The 15,843-nt window shown below is 41.6% G+C and overlaps 1 pseudogene; it reads right to left on the bottom strand.

The window, feature by feature from the left end:
* LOC115131758 (sodium bicarbonate cotransporter 3-like) overlaps positions 1-2,066 on the bottom strand; it is a 69,988-nt pseudogene extending 67,922 nt beyond the window's left edge.
* Between the last annotated feature and the right edge of the window lie 13,777 nt (positions 2,067-15,843).

Raw genomic sequence — 15,843 nt, 5'->3', positions numbered from 1 at the left:
AACAACCATGTTTTACACTGTTTCAACCTGCTGTTGAACTTCTTTCTCCAAATTGACCATCACAGTGAGGTGAGTTTTAAAGGCATGATACTGTTTTGATGATAAGTGTTTGATGTGATTTTCAACTGCACTTACATTGATGTCATTGTGGTTATTGGGACAATAGAACCCTGAGTACCAGGCCATTAGCGACCTGATGGTAGTTAGCGAGTTGGGAACTACCAACGCATGTCCAGAGTGTATAAAAGGAGATTACCGTGACTCAACAGCGATCACTTGGAATTTTATTGTGGTCATGACTCATGACTGCCGGTGTGGCGGTAATACGGTCACCACAACAGTCCTAGACGGGATTTTGTTTCTGCGGTAACATGGACTCTTAAAAACGTGATGATACTTTGTTGCTCCTTGCTGAAACAAGAAACTAGCAAATTACACTTTGGTTGCCTAGGCAACGCCCCACAATGCAAAAGCACACACAGAAATATAATTAATAAAATGGGCTTGGAACCTTTAACACTGGCAATTTGACTGGTAAACTCATGGGTACACTCGCAATGGCTGCCTGGTATTGTGATGCAATACTTTCCACGGGAATGTAGAATGTTCATTAAAATGATATTAACTGATGTGGCTCATGCAATGGAATGCATTGCATCAGTTCAGTTGAATTAACAAATCACAGCACAAACAATGTGGACACTTCCTGCTTTGCTCCTATGGGTACACTCGCAATGGCCGACAGTTCTATTCATTCTATTTCTATGACAGCACATGCAGTCAGGAGCGAAAAATATATATTACGGAGACCGTGGTCATTTGGCTGGCCAATTACCGTCATCCATGGTTTTGATTTAGCTTAACATGTTAGACCAATAAACTGTATTTGTGTGTGTGTAAAGGGTCAGTTATTGTATAGTCTACAGTATCTGTTAGAATGGGGGCTACCATTTTAAATTAAATTCACTGAGCATTGAACACTGGTGCTTGTCACTGTGACTGTGTGAATGTGAAATGAATCGGTGTGGATGACTGGCTTTCAGTGTAGGAGTGATTTCAGAGCCCCTCTATTCAGAGTTCCCTCTATTCCAGGCTGTCGTTACTGGGACTTGTTCCAGGCAGGGGGTTGGGGTGACGTAAGTCACATAGCTCTAGAGACACACACCAGTCCTCTGAGTTGCATCTCCACCGTCACACATGGGCTAAACGCAAAACCAGAGCCAGCAGCAAACTGCATGCCCCCCCGCCCCCAGAAAATAGGCTAAAGCATAGGCTACACAGTCACGGAAACCATTTCCATTCCTCTCTAAGAAACATTTTCCTCTCCTTGTATGTACAACCTAATAACCACAGGTGTCTACTTATTCCACCTTCCATGTCATTCTCGCCTTAGAGGCTATTTCAATAGCCAAACATGATGTATTTCCCTCAATGTGTCTGACATCAACTTCTATTCAATAGATAAACAATAAACATCATATTCATAATCTATACATTTTTTTTATCAAGGGTGCATACTCTAGTCTGCTGCCCCATTTTCCTCCTCTAGTCCTCTCTCACGCTCTTTAAAGCAGCCATATCTCTTCCTGTCTAATTTTCTCCCACTCTTGCTCCTCAGGGCTAGTGAAGAGCGGGAAGGACCATTTCTTTTCTAAGAGGCATTTGTTGGTGAGGCAGACAGGGACTCCCCCCCCCCCCCCCATCAGAGATGGAGAAGACACACACACACACGTACACACACACACGGACGTGCACACAAGACAAACAAACAGAGCAGACCTACCGTCAGCACATGCTCCCCTTCATGGTTCCCCTCCATCGGGGCTAAAACATCAGCGGAAGCCGAGGCAGCTGTGGCGTTAGCTGGCTTTGTCTCTCTGTTATCTCCCCTGTGTGTGTGTGTGTGTGTGTGTGTGTGTGTGTGTGTGTGTTTCTGTGAGCGTGTGTGTTTCTGTGAGCGTGTGTGTGTGTGTGTGTGTCTGAGCTCTGACTAAGACACTGGAATAGTGGGCTGCTGTTGCCTGCTCGTCTGTGTTAATACGGAGGGAGAAAGCAGAGTGCTGCCTGTCTTAAAACAGACCTGCTCCTCTCTGACAGCCCGCTCCTTTCTCAGCAGCCAATCCCCCGCCACCATGAATATTTCATTTGCACAGCCAAGAGCGCACCCAGACAGAGAGGACATACACAGACACAGAGGACACACACACACAATCACCCACAGTGGCATTCAGGGCACACACCCGCCCACACACACAGACAAACATTACCCAGAGGGCGTGGAGAATTGAAAAGGACAGACAGAGATGTACTCATTAAATGTCTTTGCCTCCTTTGATTCTGATACATTAGTGATCTTTATCACAGTCTCAAGGTCATGTACACGTCTTTCAGCACCTTCTAATCCCATAGAGATTCATGGCCACATGAGGTCGTCAAACACAGGGAAATAACAGTGTAACATCACACTTACACAATGGTAATAGAAAGAACATGGTAAATCAAGGAGTCTGTCCCAAATGGAACCCTATTCCCTATATCAAATCAAATCAAATTTATTTATATAGCCCTTCGTACATCAGCTGATATCTCAAAGTGCTGTACAGAAACCCAGCCTAAAACCCCAAACAGCAAACAATGCAGGTGTAAAAGCACGGTGGCTAGGAAAAACTCCCTAGAAAGGCCAAAACCTAGTGCACTATATAGTGCACTACTTTTGACCAGAGCCCTACAGAAGTAGTGCACTGCACTATGTGCCCTGCACTATGGGTCCTGGTCAAAAGTAGTACACTTCATAGGGAACAGGGTGCCAAGGCCTACACCGCCTAAATAAAATACAATTTTCAACTTTTAGTCGCAATCACAGAAAGGTAGCCTACAACAAGTAATGAACGGCTAAAGACAGGACAGAACCATACATCTGATCCATTGCCTCACGTGCAATACAGTTCTGATGAAACCGGGGGGCAGGGTGACACCTAATGGCCAACTTTGAATCTCACATGTAGGCAAAGCATTGGCACACCAGCTGACACAGTACATTTTTAGATTCTAGCAGACATTCTTATCCAGAGTGACTTAAAGGAGCAATTAGGGTTAAGTGCCTTGATCAAGGACACATCGGCAGATTTTTCACCTAGTTGGCTCTGGGATTCGAACCAGCGAACTTTCAGTTTATTTATTTTAAACCGGATTTGAAGGTCAGGCTCTCCAATTATGTTACATTTACATCATCATCATCAGCTGAACCTCGGCAAGACGGAGCTGCTCTTCCTCCCGGGGAAGGACTGCCCGTTCCATGATCTCGCCATCACGGTTGACAACTCCATTGTGTCCTCCTCCCAGAGCGCTAAGAACCTTGGCGTGATCCTGGACAACACCCTGTCGTTCTCAAATAACATCAAGGCGGTGGCCCGTTCCTGTAGGTTCATGCTCTACAACATCCGCAGAGTACGACCCTGCCTCACACAGGAAGCGGCGCAGGTCCTAATCCAGGCACTTGTCATCTCCCGTCTGGATTACTGCAACTCGCTGTTGGCTGGGCTCCCTGCCTGTGCCATTAAACCCCTACAACTCATCCAGAACGCCGCAGCCCGTCTGGTGTTCAACCTTCCCAAGTTCTCTCACGTCACCCCGCTCCTCCGCTCTCTCCACTGGCTTCCAGTTGAAGCTCGCATCCGCTACAAGACCATGGTGCTTGCCTACGGAGCTGTGAGGGGAACGGCACCTCAGTACCTCCAGGCTCTGATCAGACCCTACACCCAAACAAGGGCACTGCGTTCATCCACCTCTGGCCTGCTCGCCTCCCTACCACTGAGGAAGTACAGTTCCCGCCCCAATGGTGGAACAAACTCCCTCACGACGCCAGGACAGCGGAGTCAATCACCACCTTCCGGAGACACCTGAAACCCCACCTCTTTAAGGAATACCTAGGATAGGATAAAGTAATCCTTCTCACCCCCCTTAAAAGATTTAGATGCACTATTGTAAAGTGGCTGTTCCACTGGATGTCATAAGGTGAATGCACCAATTTGTAAGTCGCTCTGGATAAGATCGTCTGCTAAATGACTTAAATGTAAATGTAATTATGTTCATGTACTATGTGTACTGTCAGCAAGACAGTGTCTCATTTTGACCAATATGAGTCCCAACTAGCACCCTAAGTCCCAAATAGCACCCTATTCCCTAGTAAGTATTGGCTCTGGTCAAAAGTAGTGCAGTATATAGAGAATAGGGTGCCATTTGGGACTCTTCTTCGTAAGCACCATGGACTCACCACCAGCTCTGGAGACCATTATCCACCACTGCACACGGAGAGAGACTGATCACATGGCCGACACCAAAGACTCACTCAGTCTTTTAATCTGAGAGGATTATTCACCAGATTGGATTGGTATAGTAGAGGGCTGGAAAGCTGAGACATGAAGCCAACAGGTGGGATTGACCAGTAGCCATGATCAGTTAGATTACCCCAGATCATCCATGAGAAGGCTGGGCGCCCTGGCTGGAGGTGTGCTGTGCTCCCCCTGGGACATCATTTTACTCCTGGGTTTTTTCTGGATCAAAATGGGGCTAAAGTGGTGGCCTCTTAAAGAAGAAGTAACAGGTCTGTGAGAGCCAAAAATCTTGCTTGTTTGTAGGTGACCAAATACTTATTTTCCACTATAATTTGCAAAGAAATTCATAAAAAATCATACAATGTGATTTTCTGGGGGAAAAAAAATCTAAGTTTGTCTGTCATAGTTGAAGTGTACCTATGATGAAAATTACAGGCCTCTCTCATCTTTTTAAGTGGGAGAACTTGCACAATTGGTGGCTGACTAAATACTTTTTTGCCCCACTGTAGACAAGTTGGTTTAATTTACTTGAAAGGAAGTGAGACTTTGTCATTGTGTTTCTTGGCTATTTACACTGTTTTGTTCACAAGCTAGGTTGTTTTTCAATGTTTGAGTTTCAACTGTTCGACAAGAGAAGACAATTGGGCTACTACTCAGACTCTCAATCGCACAGGCGCAAACATGACTAATGTCGCGTTACCAAGGCAACCTTTCACCCTTAAAAAGGAAGGTGAAATTGTTTGTCTCATCTGTGATATTTTGGTTAAAAGAAACATTACAAAGCATGTTGATCCATTTCTGGTGTTACGTTTGTGTAATTTTAGCTGTAAAAAAAATATTTGGGCAGGTAAAAAATCTGAGTGGCTGGTAGATTTTTACATCTACCTGCCACAATGGCTGGTGGACAAAAAGTAAATGTTAGGCCCTGAATTCTACACATTTTTCTATGGTTTATGCTATCTGAGTGACTCAAACATTATAACAAAATCAATGGGGACACCGTACCTTAACAAAAAATACTCTTGAATGGATCATTATTGGAATTTTAGATTATCCCTGACTGTCTGTCTATCTTATATTTGTGTGATTTTTTTGTTCTCAAAGATGATCTTCTAAAAAACATATTTAGGTCATTTTCTACATACTCTATATCTGGTTTTAGCCAAGTCGTTTACATTCACACGGAAAATGTTTTTGTATCCCAAATTCTTTTTTCTACATGTACTGTTTGGACAGCCCGCCCAATACTTTTCTATGCAGAAAAAAACTGTCCTCCAAGCTGATTTCACTGACCAATTCAATTAGGCCTACACCTTATTTGTGAGACAGAGAGGAAGAGGCCTCATTTCTGAAGGTTTCACTATGCCACAACAATGGCACATTCAAGGTAGGGCTAGGCCGTATACCATATTTGACTGGTATTGATGCACAGACCGGTTTGGATTTTTACGTTACTTTCTATAACAGTTAGAGGTCGACCGATTAATCGGAATGGCAGATTAATTAGGGCCGATTTCAAGTTTTCATAACAATCGGAAATCGGTATTTTCTTCTTTTTTTTACACCTTTATTTAATCCTTATTTAACTAGGCAAGTCAGTTAACACACACAGGGGATTCAATCTTGCAACCTTACAGTTAACTAGTCCAACGCTCTAACCACCTGATTACATTGCACTCCACGAGGAGACTGCCTGTTATGCGAATGCAGTAAGCCAAGGTAAGTTGCTAGCTAGCATTAAACTTATCTTATAAAAAACAATAAATCAATCATAATCCGTAGTTAACTACACATGGTTGATGATATTACTAGTTTATCTAGCGTGTCCTGCGTTGCATATAATCGATGCGGTGCGTATCGTTGCTCCAATGTGTATCTAACCATAAACATCAATGCCTTTCTTAAAATCAATACACAGAAGTATATATTTTTAAACCTGCATATTTAGCTAAAAGAAATCCAGGTTAGCAGGCAATATTAACCAGGCGAAATTGTGTCACTTCTCTTGCGTTCATTGCAAGCAGAGTCAGTGTATATGCAACAGTTTGGGCCGCCTAATTTGCCAGAATTTTACGTAACTATGACATAACATTGAAGGTTGTGCAATGTAACAGGAATATTTAGACTTATGGATGCCACCCGTTAGATAAATTACGGAACTGTTCCGTATTTCACTGAAAGAATAAATGTCTTGTTTCCGGATTCGACCATATTAATGAGGCTCGTATTTCTGTGTGTTATCATGTTATAACTAAGTCTATGATTTGATAGAGCAGTCTGACTGAGTGATGGTAGGGAGCAGCAGGCTCGTAAGCATTCATTCAAACAGCACTTTCGTGCGTTTGCCAGCAGCTGTTTATGACTTCAAGCCTATCAACTCCCAAGATTAGGCTTGTGTAACCGATGTGAAATGGCTAGCTAGTTAGCGGGGTGCGCGCGTTTCAAACGTCACTCGCTCTGAGACTTGGAGTAGTTATTCCCCTTGCTCTGCATGGGTAACGCTGCTTCGAGGGTGGCTGTTGTCGTTGTGTTCCTGGTTTGAGCCCAGGTAGGAGTAAGGAGAGGGACGGAAGCTATACTGTTACACTGGCAATCCTAAAGTGCCTATAGGAACATCCAATAGTCAAAGGTTAATGAAATACAAATGGTATAGAGAGAAATAGTCCTATAATTCCTCTAATAACTACAACCTAAAACTTCTTACCTGGGAATATTGAAGACTCATGTTAAAAGGAACCACCAGCTTTCATATGTTCTCATGTTCTGAGCAAGGAACTTAAACGTTAGCTTTCTTACATGGCACATATTGTACTTTTACTTTCTTCTCCAACACTTTGTTTTTGCATTATTTAAACCAAATTGAACATGTTTCATTATTTATTTGAGGCTACATTGATTTTATTTATGCATTATATTAAGTTAAAATAAGTGTTCATTCAGTATTGTTGTAATAGTCATTATTACAAATAAATAAAAAAATGTCAGATTAATCGGTATCAGCTTTTTTTGGTCCTCCAATAATCGGTATCGGCGTTGAAAAATCATAATCGTTCGACCTCTAATAACAGTATTTGAATGTTTTGTTTGTTAAATGTGATACGCCATGTATAACGCCAATTTTTTGTGTACTCTACTTGAGTCATCTGTCATCTCGCTCATGCTGCTTTCCACACAGACCTAGCTCCTTGCGTTCAGTCTGCATGGTCAATGCAGCACATCAAATAAAATCCAATTTTATTTGTCATATGCACCGAATACAACCTTACCATGTAAGTAAGCATTTCAAACATTCAAATACCGTTATAGAAGGTAAAGTGTTGATGACAACATATGTTTTCACTTTGCTTCGTAATATAAATCCACTAGACTAGTGTTCTATAATGACACTATTAGTTTGTGTTTCTTACATCTGCAAACAGCTAGCTCATCTTTTCTTAGCAAGCTGGGCCTAAATTGTGCTAATTGCTAGTTAGCTAATCGCTAGCTAGCTGGCTAAATCACTTAGAATGTATGTGTTGGCACCCTAGATTCACGCACTACTCATAAAGCAAATGTCAAACTGTTATTATACAAAAACATAAAATACCGTCATTTAAAAATTTAAAAAATACAGTGATACATGATATTTTGGTATTTTCGCCCAACTTTAATTCAAGTCAATTGCTTGACTCACCAGTCAAGAACCAAGCTATATCCAGCTATTACCGTTATCTTGCATGATTTAAAATAATCTAAACTAGAAAGGTAGGTTACTTCTCTAAAATCAGCCAATTGTGTGTTTTCAACTGGATGTTTTTGATAGATGGAAGAGTAGCCTACTCTTGTTTGTTTAGCTACGCTCTTAATCTAACTAAGCAGCAATCACCTTGTCACTTAGGTGGCAAAGATTATGGTACCCATCCAAAACTGGTGCCAGGAGCACAGATTTGGCCCCATCTTTTAGTGATGCGGGAAAAAAAATAGTTAGTTATTCTTTCTGACAATATATCATTTTGACAATATCACAATATTATTTTTGCGCTAGTTTGCTGAACCTGCACGAAAAATCCTGTATTTTTCCTTCATTGTTTGTTCTCCATCTTCTTTTTAAATATGGAGCCAATTTGTTTCCATGGCTGATCAAAACTAATTTGCTGGCTCATGCCTAGGCAACAGAATACTTTCCTACAGTACCTTCCTTTCAGCAAGGAGTAACAAAGTTTCATCACATTGTAAAGAGCCTATGTTACCGCAGAAATGGCCTCAACCGCACAAATGCCCGGCTGTCTTGTCTTTAGTCAGATGTCCCCCACAAAAATAAATATTAAACGATTATGAAAGTAATTTTATTTTCATCCATAATCGGCAGTTCCACGATTATACGGTAATTGTGCCAGCCCTAACTGAAATACACCCCTCCAGTTCTGGAGGACATGACAAATGCCTGTGGCTGTTGTGTAGCTATGTTTTTGTATTGCACATGTGATGGTAGAGTTTGCAAAACAAATACCCACTGGATAGATGCAAATAATCATGGTATCATTATGCCTGGTAAGCATAGGCTACTTTGTAGTTAGCATTTAATTGAATGCCTTTCCATATACCAGAAGACTTTTCATTAGCATCATTGCTAACGGCTACACAAAGTGGTAAACGCACATACACAGAAGGGGAATTATCATTGTCTCTTTAGAAAGTTGCAGGAAATACGAATCAATGATGCATTTTGTCCATGTCTTATGATTAACTTGGGCAAGTGAATTCATTTTCAATATATTTAGTTGATTCCCTAAGTTAAATGCATTTTTGAATATTGTACAATTCCGATTCAATGTCAGATTCTGTGATCCCGTCCATGTTATCCGTATCGCACATTTATAGGGCCATACTTTTGTATACTGAAGGTGTCAGACTGGAACCAATGGGTTGACTGCTTTGGGGGGGGGGGGGGGGGGGCTTTCTGCACTCCAGCCAACGGCTAAACCACTGTCCTCAGTCTCCTCTCAGCACCTGACCTTGGGAAAGATCCAGAGCAGGAAATGTTTCAGTCTAATTGAGTCCCGTAGACAGACAGGCTATTGTCCAGATTCCAGTATGAATGTTCAGACATGGAGAAGCTAGTATACAGATTCCTCAGACTAAGCTACCTCCTGTAAATTCATATGACTGCAGAATCAAGACTCCACAAACCAGCAAAGCTTACTAACTAACTACTGGGCTACATGGGCTCTTGAGGTTTCCTTTCATTTGATAACCTGTCCTGCTTATCCTGACACACGCAGATATAGGTGAAGCCCAATGAATCAGATTGAACAATACACCTCAGTGGTAGGGAGTAGAGACCAGAGACCAGACTCACCAGCCATCATTTTGGTCTGTTTCTCCTTTAGGCTCATAACCCATTGTACCTACTTCACAACCCCACTCCTACAAATCATGATTAGACTAAGCAATAAGCTCAGTGCAGTAAAAACTCTTATCAAATTCTCACGACTGGAATTTAATTATGGAGGGGGGAGAATTCTGTGGGCAAATAATAACATTTAATTTGAAAGTAAGCAACCAAGCATAAACAAACAAAAGCGTACAAAAAGGTATTATTTTCACATTCTTGGCCGTGAGCCTGCCAAGAAAAACAGCACTTAAAGGCTTACAGTCTTAGTCCACTACAGACTGTGCTTTACTTCAACCCTACCCAAGACTATGCCTAGCATTATAGATACAGTACTGTATGAACAGAAGCTCCATTGTGTCTTGTCTAGGTTCATGCGGTACAAAATGTAGGGTGAAGATGGAGGCTTTGTTGGATACGGGAGTCCAGCAATTAAGGAAGACGTCAGCTTCTTTGATAACGCCTCTACAGAGCTTTAAATGGAATAGAGCAGAGAGCCTGAACCTGCTGAACTAAGAACCTATTTCAGATCTTAGTGGGGGAAGACAGCAGGACACAAAGCCTTTTGGCACGATTCTCCTGGCACCTGAGGTACAATTCCATGACAACAGAGGTAGAGCCAAGGTCAAACGCAGGTGGTGGTAAAAGCTCAGAACCTTATGTGTGGTCAAGGGAAATGTGTGTGAAAGGAAAATAAATTACCTACGGTGCATTCGGAAAGTATTCATACCCCTTGACTTCTTCCACATTTTGTTACGTTACAGCCTTATTCTGAAATTGATTCAATTGTTTTTTTCCTCATTAATCTACGCACAATACCCCATAATGGCAAAACAAAAACTGATTTCTAGAAATGGTTGATAATTTATTAAAAATAAAAAACAGAAATAACACATTTACATACAGTACCAGTCAAAAGTGTGGACACACCTACTCATTCAAGGTTTTTCGTTATTGTTTATTATTTTCTACATTGTAGAATAATAGTGAAGACATAAAAATGATGAAATAACACATTTGGAAACATGTAGTAACCAAAAAAGTGTTAAACAAATCCAAATATAGGTTATATTTGAGAGTCTTCAAAGTAGCCACCCTTAGTCTTGATGACAGCTTTGCACACTCTTGGCATTCTCTCAACCAGCTTCAAGAGGAATGTTTTTCCAATAGTCTTGAAGGAGTTCCCACATATGCTGAGCACTTGTTGGCTGCTTTTCCTTCACTCTGCACTCCCACTCATCCCAAACCATCTCAATTGGGTTGAAGTTGGGTGATTGTGGAGGCCAGGTCATCTGATGCAGCACTCCATCACTCTCCCTGCTAAAAAAAAAGCCCTTACACAGCCTGGAGGTGTGTTTTGGGTCAATATCCTGTTGAAAAACAAATGACAGACCAACTGAGCACACACCAGATGGTATGGCAAATCACTGCAGAATGCTGTGGTAGCCATGCTGGTTAAGTGTGCCTTGAATTCTAAATAAATCACAGACACGGTCACCAGCAAAGCACCCCAACACCATCACACACCCTCCTCCATGCTTCAGGGTGGGAACCACACATGCGGAGATCATCCGTTCACCTACTCTGCATCTAACAAAGACACGGCGGTTGGAACCAAAAATCGCAAATTTGGACTCATCAGACCAAAGGACAGATTTCTACCGGTCTAATGTCCATTGCTCGTGTTTCTTGACCCAAGCAAGTCTCTTCTTCTTATTGGTCTCCTTTAGTAGTGGTTTCTTTGCAGCAATTCGATAATGAAGGCCTGATTCACGCAGTCTCCTCTCAACAGATGTTGAGATGTGTCTGTTACTTGAACTCTGTGAAGCATTTATTTGGGCTGCAATCCGAGGTGCAGTTAACTCTAATTAACTTATCCTCTGCAGCAGTCCTCCTCATGAGAGCCAGTTTCATCATAGTGCTTGATGGTTTTTGCAACTGCACTTATAGAAACTTTCAAAGTTCTTGAAATTTTCCGGATTGACAGACCTTCATGTCTTAAAGTAATTATGAACTGTTGTTTCACTTTGCTTAGTTGAGCTGTTCTTGCAATAATATGGACTTGGTCTTTTACCAAATAGGGCTATCTTCTGTATACCACCCCTACCTTGTCACAACACAACTGATTGGCTCAAATGCATTAAGAAGGAAACAAATTCCACAAATTAACAAGGCACACCTGTTATTGAAATGCATTCCAGGTGACTAACTTATGAAGCTGGTTGAGAGAATGCTGTGCATTGCGGCATCAAAGCTACTTTGAAGAATCTCAAATATAAAATATAATTTTATTTGTTTAACACTTTTTTGGTTACGAAATAATTCCATGTGTAATTTCATAGTTTTGATGTCTTCACTATTATTCTACTATGTAGAAAAAAACCTTCAATGAGTAGGTGTGTCCAAACTTTGGACTGATACTGTAAATATTCAGACCCTTTACTCAGTACTTTGTTGAAGCACCTTTGCCAGTCATTACAGCCTCGAGTCTTCTTGGGTATGACGCTTCAAGCTTGGCACACCTGTATTTGAGGATTTTCTCCCATTCTTTTCTGCAGACCCTCTCAAGTTCTGTCAGGTTGGATGGGGAGCGTCGCTGCACAGCTATTTTCAGGTCTTTCCAGAGATGTTCGATCGGGTTCAAGTCCGGATTCTGGCGTGGCCACTCAAGAACATTTAAAGATTGTCCCGTAGCCACTCATGCTTTGTCTTGGCTGTGTTCTTAGGGTCGTTATCCTGTTGGAAGGTGAACCTTCACCCTAGTTTGAGGTCCTAAGCACTGTGGTGCAGGTTTTCATCAAGGATCTCTCTGTACTTTGCTCCGTTCATCTTTCCATCGATCCTAACTAGTCTCCCAGTCCCTGCCGTTGATAAACATCTCCACAGCATGATGCTGTCATGCTTCACCGTAGGGATGGTACCAGGTTTCCTCCAGGCGTGACGCTTGGCATTCGGGCCAAAGAGTTCAATCTTGGTTTCCTCAGATCAGAGAATCTTGTTTCTCATGGTCTAAGTCCTTCAGGTGCCTTTTGGCAAACTCCAAGCGGGCTGTCATGTGCCTTTTATTGAGGAGTGGCTTTCGTCTGGCCCCTCTACCATAAAGGCCTGATTGGTGGAGTGCTGCAGAGATGGTTGTCCTTCAGGAAGGTTCTCCCATCTCCACAGAGGAACTCTGGAGCTCTGTCAGAGTGACCATTGTAGAGGTCGACCGATTATGATTTTTCAACGCCGATACCGATTATTGGAGGACCAAAAAAGCCTATAAGATTAATCGACAATTCCTTCGACCTCATGGCTTGGTTTTTGCTCTGACATGCACTGTGAACTGTGGGACCTTATATAGACAGGTGTGTGCCTTTCCAAATCATGTCATATCAATTGAATTTACCACAGGTGGACTCCAATCATGTTATAGAAACATTTCAAGGATGATCAATGGAAACAGAATGCACCTGAGCTCAATTTCGAGTCTCTTAGCAAAGGGTATGAATACTTATGTCAATAAGGTATTTCTTGTTTTTACATTTTTGTATACATTTGAAAATATTTCTAAAACCCTGTTTTTCGCTTTTTCATGATGGGGTATTGTGTGTAGATTAATGAACAAATAATTGAATCATTTTAAAATAAGGCTGTAACTTAACAAAATGTGGATAAAGTCAAGGGACCTGAATACTTTCCGAATGCACTGTATATCGGGAAGGCAAGGGGATGTGGTCACCATGCATGCAGTAATTGAGGGGAAATGGATATGGGAAGAGTTCGCTGGTCAGTCATAGGACCTATAGGTCTAAATGCCCAAAATAATTTGAGAGAAAATGATTCCCATATTATCTCAAACTATGGGGAATATTCTTAAATTGAGGGTGAAAGAGTTGTGAAAGCTATGGCCTGATAGAATTTCATCTCTTGAAAAGTGTTTCTAAAGCTTTCCCACCAAGTGCATAAAAATCCTGTAGGAGCATGTCCACTAATTGACTTAGAGGGGATTGGTGTACGCACACACAGGCTATCATTTGTTGGGGAAAGTAAGCCAACCAAGTAATGTACTCTGAGCCTGTGTATGAATGAAAGCTATTTCTAGTTACACTCAGGGTCTGGTGATTAATGTCTAAAACCTAGGTAGTTTCATTTGGACTTGCCGAGCACAGGCAAGGTCTGTGGCCTTGACAGCACTGTCCATTTGGATGGGCATTGGCTTCAATCAAGCCACAGCTTTCACCACCCCTTCCACCTCATTTGTTAATCTATTCCTGTTGGTATCATTTTTCTATCATTTTCCTATTTTTCTCTCTGCATTGTTGGGAAAGGCCTGTAAGTATTTCACTGTTAGTTTACACCGGTTGTTTACAAATGATGTGACAAATAAAATGTTAGTTGATTTCATAATCTAATACATTGAGGCTTACAATGATTGTTTGTCAAGGAGTTTCAGGGGCTCTCCACAAATGCCATAAACTGATTCAGGAGGAATCATTTGCAGTAGGAGGTCAGGAGGCTTACACTTAAGGCATTATCACTTTTATACAAAGGGTTACCAACAAATTCAAATAATGATCGATATATTTTCATTTAAAAAATTATTTAGATTTTTTTATTCATACTATTTCATCCTTCCACAAGATATAGTCCCGACACAAATATAGGGTTGCTACCCAAACCGGGTGATTGTTTGTTCCATTGGTTCGGTAGCCGGCTGGTATTTCATTCTATTGGTTCGTTTGCCAGAGAAGGCGAACCAGTCGTTCAGTCTTTTTGTTTTGTACAAGCAAGGGATAAATGTTGTTTGTCCTAAATATTACATTGCCATACTGGCTGGCAATGTTCTTATCCCTTGCTTGCTAGCCAACTATGGCTAACTTACAGTCACGTCACGTGCAGCCAGAATAACAACAGTAGCTGCATTTGTATTTGTTTAAGCTGTTTTCTAGTGACATTTATATGGATACTTCCATAACAATAAGCTAATGAGGTGCAATTTCGCCTGGCACAGAAAACGTGCTCTCGTCAAGACACTGTTGTTCAGAGGAGCTAGCCAACAACACAGCTAACACAATCACTTCAAACTGAAGCTTGGAAAGACTGCAAACTAGCTTCACTTCGTTTCGTTTTACCTTTTTTTCAATTGACATTTCTTTATATATATCCATAAAAAATTATGCCAGCTGATTCGTAATGTCAACTGGCTGAGAAACGCTGCCTGCCTGTCTGTCTCGTTCCGACTCCCGACACCTTCATTACTATTGGACAGCTGGAGATCAAATTTCAATATTGACACAATGTTGCAAATGTCGGAGAGACAGAAGGCAAGGTTTATACAAATCTCTGCTGTTGAAAACGAAATGTTAGTCTAAAAGAAATGTGAGATAATGTCTACATGCTTTGTATTAGTGGAGATCAAGTTTATAACTTACGAAACGTCATAGATTTAGCCGGTGGTAACTAGTGGAATAGACACCGGCTGGAATGCGCTATTAACCAATCAGCATTCAGGATTAGACCCACCCATTGTATAATTGAGGGTTAAATATGGGAGACCAGCTAGGCCTATATGATGTCATGATGACATTCCTGGTAATACTGTATTTAAACAGTCCCAAAGGTGAACAGAGCAAATCTAATGCCCTGCTGACAAAAGAACAATCACATATTCTTCAAGTCAAGATGGAGGGGGAGCAGCTCTGACAAAGAGTGAAGCTGGGCTTCATTAAACATGTCCTTTTCAAGCAGTCATTTGTCTGAGGTCTCCTGTGTCACAGTCAAGCCACTGATTGACTGGAGGCAGCCTTGAGTGGAAAGATGCACACAGGGCAGCAAAGGGTCAGGTTACTCCGCCCTCTCACCTCCCCAACACACACACTTCCTAAGACATCATTATGATAAGACTGCAATTGTATGAGGAGGAATGGCAAGTAATACTTACCTTCTAGTAAGTGACAGCTAAGGAAGGACTGAGGAATGTAAGAAAGGATGGGAAAGCACATATAAAGGTGCACTTGATTCTTAGCCTGAGTACCAGTTTGTGCTATGATGCCAAGTCCTTGTCACTCATAGCCATCCCAAACATTTTATGCTTGACAAGGAGAGCAATGCAGCAGGCAAGAGCACAAACAGATCTGGGACCAGGCTACCAACTCT

This window comes from Oncorhynchus nerka, linkage group LG7 (assembly GCF_034236695.1).
Source record: "Oncorhynchus nerka isolate Pitt River linkage group LG7, Oner_Uvic_2.0, whole genome shotgun sequence".
NCBI classification, from domain to species: Eukaryota; Metazoa; Chordata; class Actinopteri; order Salmoniformes; family Salmonidae; genus Oncorhynchus; species Oncorhynchus nerka.
This window is presented reverse-complemented; position numbering and strand designations above follow the sequence as displayed.